Source organism: Hoplias malabaricus, chromosome Y (assembly GCF_029633855.1).
Source record: "Hoplias malabaricus isolate fHopMal1 chromosome Y, fHopMal1.hap1, whole genome shotgun sequence".
Classification (NCBI taxonomy): domain Eukaryota; kingdom Metazoa; phylum Chordata; class Actinopteri; order Characiformes; family Erythrinidae; genus Hoplias; species Hoplias malabaricus.
The window spans coordinates 61,307,693-61,315,118 of NC_089820.1; the positions used below are offsets into that span (position 1 = coordinate 61,307,693).

The following is a 7,426-nucleotide window of genomic DNA, read 5'->3' on the forward strand; positions in this document are numbered from 1 at the left end:
TGACTGTCTGTGTGGAGTGTGGTGTGTTCTCTCTGTGTCTGTGTGGGTTTCCTCCGGGTGACTGTCTGTGAGGAGTGTGGTGTGTTCTCTCTGTGTCTGTGTGGGTTTCCTCAGGGTGACTGTCTGTGAGGAGTGTGGTGTGTTCTCCCTGTGTCTGCGTGGGTTTCCTCTGGGAGCTCCGGTTTCCCCCACAGTCCAAAAACACAGGTTGGTCGGTGGACTGGTGACTCAAAAGTGTTCATAGATGTGAGTGAGTGAATGCGTGACTGTATGTGTTGCCCTGTAAAGAACTGGCGCCCCCTTTAGTGTGTGTTCCCGCCTTGCGCCCAGTGATTCCGGGTAGGCTCCGGACCCACCGGAACACTGAACTGGATAAGGGTTACCAACAATGAATGAATGAAGGAATTGTTGACAATTCTTTCACAGTTTAGCCTAAAATGATGAATAACTAAATATTTTTCTTAATAACTATTTTATTTTCACCCACTTAAAATGTAATGCCTCATGTGAAGCTTCATGTGTGTAACATGTATTTCTATAAACCTTAAAATCTTATTTTACATCGTCCCAACGTTTTTTGGAGGGTGTTGTAGGCACCAGAGTAAAATGTGTTCAAGTTTGTAAAAAGCTGGATTGTGCACATTTGTCCACTATATAAAGTTCAAGAGAATTAACAAATCACAGATTTATGTTTTGACTGCATTATGTTGTAGTGCCCCATCTTTCCTGGATATGCGGTTTGTATATTTGAACATTTTATTTATTCAATTCCGTATCTGTTTATTTGGTTTCTATTATTACTAAGTAATGATTGGTATGATTTTCTGTTCTTTAATTGCAATGATGGTCTGTAAAACCTGACGTGACAGACAGAGCCTCCTGGTCTGTGAATGTTATCTAATAAAACAATAAAAACGGAATATCTTTATCTGGGAAACGTCTCTTTCCCAACGTCCTTCAGAAGTGCCACTCCACCTGACCGCGCTAGACCTTATCGTGCTCGTCTGAGGGATAATCTCTTTCTTCAGTTTATCAAGAAGACAGAAAAACAACAGGAAGAAGAGCATCAATTACCGTCGCCATATTTAAGCTCCGCAGATATCTTTTAAAAAGGTCAATAATCTTTTCACCTACACAGGCCGTTATCAGATTTTGGCCCAAACGAGGACAGAAGCTCATGCATTATCCGCGCTGGATAATTGGCAGGGAGTCACAAAGCACTCTGTTTTTCCACGGGGAAGCGAGCCTCAAGGTCAGCACTCAAACGTGCGGCCGAGTCGACAGGGGGGTTTTAGCGCCCACCAAACAAGCTGTCAGCACTAACTTTGTCAGGTCGCGGACAAATAAACTGCCAGGGAGCGATAATAGATCTAATTTCACCTCTCCTTCGCTCCCTGAGCCTTCAGTGCCCCATGGGAACTGATTCCAAAGCTTAGCATCTAACACACACACACACACAAACACACAAAAACAATGTTATCTGAGGAGATAGAAAGAGGACTCACTTGAAATTCATCACCTAAAGGTTCATTGATTTGGACGTCCAAAACTTCACCAGTGTCCAGTTCCTCTTCTGCCTGCTGCTCTCCAGTGAATAATCTCAGTTCCTCAGCTACATGTGTAGCTTCATCTTCATCCTTATGTTCCAGATGTGAGCTCACAACACTGTGTAAAAGTTCAAGCATCAAATTATATGAGATGACACAGAAAAGCACACTATACATGTGTTATTATTATTTTTTTTTGCAAAGTGTCACTCTAATACTAAGGTCACCATTCCCAGTGTCCATTGTTGTCCTGAGGGGTATAAAACCTACAGGCACTGGGCTGTGGAGCAGTGATGCTACATTCTCTGGAGCCATGGAGCACCCTTCAATAACTTTGGGAAGAGTCGGAATGGTGTCTGGGATCCCGAACTTATCAGCTCTTTCGGCATCAAATCCTCACAGTTATGTTCCAACTTCTTCCAGAACGCATTCTCAAAACCAGTAGCTTTGTTTGTAAATTATTTCTCCAGTGTTTGAGTTTGAAATGTACACTGGTGTTTGTTCTAGAGGTCTGTGGCACATCGACCATCAACCTTTCAGCTAACAGCTTCCCTATACTCTCCGCCGTGAGGTGAAGTGGAAAAGTTCACCTTACCTTGTAGTTAGGTCCTCTTCATCACTGCACAAAAGGTCATCATTCAGGTCTTCATCCCAGAAGTCCTGAGAAATACAACAGCTGTTTTTACCCCCCATGAAGTACGCACATCGTGTTTGCAGCAGGTCGGTTTCTGAAGGTGAGTTATTAGAACCAATTTACTGCAGCACGTGCCTCAGTAAAATGTTGCATTGCCCCACTAAAATCACAGCAGAAAAAAGTCAAATTTTTTCCTGAACTGCTAAGCAGAACTACAGGACACCGCACACAAATTCACTACAAGTACTACATGTCTTTCAGAGCCAGGATACTTTGTTTTTTTTTGGTGTACAGTAATAGACATTAGAAAATATTTAAAAGTTTAAAAATATTTAAATAATAGCCGATATTATAACAGTATTTCTTACTAAAAAATACCTATTACATCACTAAAGCAAACAGTCAGACATTCCCTAATCACAGAAAATAGCAGTAAGAGCATGTAACACAATCCTACGTACATTTCTCATGAGCATGTTCATTTTAAATACTGTCGTTTCTGAATCACTACATTCTAGACAATAACTTATTAAATTAGGAACAACAGAAGGTCAATAATTACAGCTTTCTCACATTTTCAGTGCACCCCATGTGTATGCCAAAGCATAAAAAGTGGATGCAGTTTTTGGCAAATGGTGCTACACTGAGATATATAATGGTTCCCGTGTCTAGAGATTCACATAAACTAAATTAATGCAATTAATACATAAATCTTCAGTGTTAATCTGTTGTTTGTTTCTTATCCATGAGAACGCCCACTTTAGCTTTAAATTTATATTGTGATTGCAATCAACAAACACTTTTTATGAACTTCAGAAGATTGTTTTCTCGCCATTTGGTTTGGGCTGGAAACCAGTCTGATGTGTTTATGAAGCTCCAGCGTCTGTAAACGAGTGAAAAGACAGACTGGATCGGTCCGGTATTCATTCTCTCTCACTCAGAAACATCACAGAACCACTGCTGACCAGATGCGGATGGTGGACCATTCTCAGCACAACAGATCACAACGAATCACAACGAATCCACGATCCGGACAGGCCTAACTTGAGTTCTATTTTCTGATGTTTGTGGAACACCTAAGTGCTGCCACATTATATATGTGCTATTTCAATCATAACACCATCCAGGTGGATGCCCTGGAGTTCCCTGACATAAAATCCTAGCCTTAAAGCCCTGCCACGGTTGCTACCGGTGTTGGTGTTGCCAGCGCTTTCCAACTGTAGCACACACTGCATCTCTGCTGGAAGACATAGTGTATGTCTGTGGATAATATACCATTACTGGGGAGAGGAGCACAGCACCTTCCACCACAAAGAAAACCACCTGTCACCTGTCCTGAGGCAGAATATGACACCTTTACCTTCAACCTGGCAACCCGACACAGATACCTGTTACCTTATATTACAACTGCCCTTGTTATACATGTATCCATGCCTAGCTTACTGTATACCAAGAGCAGGCAATCGGACAGTTGGGATTCTATAAAATCTAATACACGCTGATTAAGCTTAGCTTATTTGATTAATAATGTAAATCATGGGGAAAAATATATATTATTAGTGCGCAGCAGGTAGTGTCGCAGTCACACAGCTCCAGGGGCCTGGAGGTTGTGGGTTCGATTCCCGCTCCGGGTGACTGTCTGTGAGGAGTGTGGTGTGTTCTCCCTGTGTCTGCGAGGGTTTCCTCCGGGTGACTGTCTGTGAGGAGTGTGGTGTGTTCTCTCTGTGACTGCGTGGGTTTCCTCCGGGTGACTGTCTGTGAGGAGTGTGGTGTGTTCTCTCTGTGACTGCGTGGGTTTCCTCCGGGTGACTGTCTGTGAGGAGTGTGGTGTGTTCTCTCTGTGTCTGCGTGGGTTTCCTCTGGGTGACTGTCTGTGAGGAGTGTGGTGTGTTCTCTCTGTGTCTGCGTGGGTTTATGCTTGTGCAAACTGAAGCTGTCTTTAGGGTCTGACAACAATTACATTAAACTAACAGAGCTGCTTTTCACATAATTGAACAGGGGTAATCCCATCACAGTAAACAAACAAAACTAACTCAGTCGGGAAAAAGCAGAATAGTGAGTTTTACCCGTAGAGCGTGGATTTACCTGTCCATACTTTTGTCCTGGCTTCGTTTTTCAGCTTAACACACGCCTTATGAGTTATACATCACCTGTCGGGAATAAGAGATATGAATGAAGACTATAAACTTCAGCTGGAACTGTGCAGTTCCACAGTAGGTCATAGTTGGATTCATTTCCACACAGTTTCAACCTGGGTCTCCTCGATGAAAATTGAGGTTAGATATACACACACAGTTTAGTCCACGTCCTTGTTTCTACACTCATTGTCCATTCCCTCAGCTCCACTGACCACACAGGAGCATTGTGTTGTTCCACAATTACACCCTGTGGTCCATCTATTACTCTGCTCAGGACACCCACAGGACCACCAAAGAGCAGGTATGATCGGGGTGGTGGATCATTTTTAGCGCTGCAGTGACACTGACACGGCTTTGGCATGTTAGTGTGTGTTGTGCTGGTGTGAGTGGATCAGACACAGCAGTTGCTGTTGGAGTTTTTTTAACTGAGAACAGTCCACCAATCAAAATCATCCTGCCAACAGTGTGCTGTGGGCACTGTCCTGTATCCAGTGATGAAGGAATAGAGGACAACCAACACAAACTGTGCCCACTCACGCGCCACTATTAGACACCCCTATGTGTTGGTCCACCTTGTAGATGTAAAGTCAGAGACAACAGCTCATCTGTTCCTGAGCATTTAGTGTTAGTCATTCTCAAGCTCTTCATCAGTGGACACGATGCTGTTGGCTAAATTTTTTCTCAGTGGGTTTTCTCAGTGCAGCTGTGCAACTGAGGTGTTTAAAAACTCCAGCAGCAGTGCTGTGTCTGATCCGCTCTTACCAACACAAGATAATGGACAATCAGTGTACTGAAGTATGTGCTACATTTTTGGCCAATGTGAACAGATAATTGTTTTCATCTTGCAGTTAATCCTGACTCTAGTTATCATTGCTAGTTTTATTATATATTTTATATTAAATATGCATAAGTTTACTTAGTTATAAACACAAGTGAAGAAAATGGGCTTAATCACAAAATATGTATTATTATTATTACTGTTATTTATATTTTAGTGATTCATGAACATTATTTTCATATTTTACATTCCTCAAATATTCCTACTGCCCTCCAGAAGTTACATAGCGCAGTTTCTGCAGTGTCGAGCCCAGACAAGCAACAACAGAGGCTCTATTACGGGTCAGTGGTGTATCATAATGATTTTGAAGCTGTAATTTTGAGGTAAAGATACCACCTAGTGTTCTTTTAAATAAAACAGTAGGTAGAATTTCGATAGGCGAAACGTCCCATATCAGGAAGTACTTCCAACAGAAGCTGAAAATGTAGCATAAATTCCTGTATGTGTGTAAAAATAATAATTACAGTGATAAAAGTTATATTTTTAAAACACATTAAATACTGTGCTTCTGACTATGAACAAAACCAAAAGTAGCAGATATCGGTGGGTAGAACAACCCGTCAGAACATAGACCTCTTTTAACAAAAAAAATCGTTGAGAAACGCGGCCCCAAAACGTGTAATTGGGCGCGTTAACGTCTAACTATTAATGACGTGCAAAAGTAGGGGGTCGTTTCAGCGTAAAATACAGAGCAGAAATCTTTGGTGATGTCAAATAAACAGAAAAGACACGAAGCACAAGGTGTAGATGCCAAATAGTGATCAGAACTCATCCACGTGTTTGGCTACAGAAGCCATGAACTAAACCCAGTCCAGAGCACCATGGCTATGTTACTTACAACTAGAAGTAAATAAAGGAGCAAGAGCTCCCGGTCTTCACAAACTGTCACATCAGCAAAACCAAACCGCACATGCACACACCGCTTGAACACTTCTTAAAGAGACAGTACACATTTTTGGACGTTACGCGGACACAGTTCAAAATATAATGCCGTTAATTTTATTTCTTCATTAATGAACATTAACGCATAATTTTGACAACCCATATATTGTATCACTCTTTATTTACTTATTTAATATTTATTTATTTTTTTATTTATTAATAATATATTATTACTCTGTCAGAAAAACAAAAAAGCCATAGAAAAAGGTCCTGAAAGCATCAAACCTTTGTTTAAGCAGTTTTAAATCATTAGTGATGTATTTCCAATACTGAAGATCAAATTATATGATTATAGTAGTTATGTGAGAAGTAACACATTTTAGCCAATAATGGCTAGCGTTAACTTCGGTTAGCATTTTCCTCAGGCATACAGAAATAACATTAGCACGGCCATTTTTTCAGTCATTGAAAATTAGAGGACAAGATATTGTCTTCCTCGAGGAGGGTAAAAAAAAGAGGGAAATTAAACGGAAATCTGTCAGTCAGGTCATCCACAAAGCAGGGTTTCTTCTCACTTAGCCAAATAGATTAATCCCCATGTCAAATGTGTCCAATTATACAAGGGTTGAGGGACATTCAACTAGACACTTAGCTCGTAAACTGCACACAAACCCTGGGGGCTGTTAGAATACTTTAACCCAGAGTTGAGGATTGTGAAATAATATTTCCCAGCAAACAAGGTACGTCCCTGGACGTTCAAAATAGGTCTAAAAGTAGTCTGTCCGTCAAGGACATATTTTAAACGTCAATGGACGTCCAAAATCCATCTTAATAAGTTAGTTAAGTGGTGACCAATCGATAACGTCAGTGGACGTCCAAAACGCGTTTTATACAAGTCATTTATTTCGGGACCAATTAATAACGTCAATGGACGTCCACAATACGTCTAACAGTCGTCTTTTCAATGTCTGCGTTTGGACGCCTTTTCAACTTTCATTTTCAACTTTAAGAGAACGTTGATTAGACGGCAGTCATTACGTTATTTCAACGTTGAATCAACGGCTAATTGTTTACTGGGCTGCTTCTTTCCTGTTCGACAGGCTGGACTATTGGACAAGCAGGATTCGTCAGTTTAGGTAGATAACATAAGCCTCAAATTAAATGTGCCAAATAGGAAAGTAGTTGAGGGACATATTGTATAGTCCTCAACATTGGGCTCATGATTCCTGGGTAACTGAGAAATGTGGAACACCTTGAATAACACCCAGACCTGGAGCTCACTGAGAGTCCTATACTCCACAAAGCAGGATTTCCTGGTTTAACCAGATATCTTTAGTCCAAGTTCAGTGGGCCAAAGTCCAATAGGAAACTATCGCAAGATCTACAT

At 41.2% G+C, this 7,426-nt stretch overlaps 1 protein-coding gene across 3 annotated transcripts in view; it reads right to left on the reverse strand.

The window, feature by feature from the left end:
• LOC136679702 (RNA-binding protein 33-like) overlaps nucleotides 1-6,080 on the reverse strand; it is a 28,685-nt gene extending 22,605 nt beyond the window's left edge. For all 3 annotated transcript variants that reach the window (XR_010796570.1, XM_066658365.1, XM_066658367.1), the window contains exons 1-4: nucleotides 5,996-6,080; nucleotides 4,267-4,331; nucleotides 2,143-2,207; nucleotides 1,506-1,665 (exon numbers count right to left, since the gene is read on the reverse strand). The gene's annotated coding sequence lies outside the window, so the exon portion shown is untranslated. The remainder of the gene's footprint in view (nucleotides 1-1,505; nucleotides 1,666-2,142; nucleotides 2,208-4,266; nucleotides 4,332-5,995) is intronic.
• Between the last annotated feature and the right edge of the window lie 1,346 nt (nucleotides 6,081-7,426).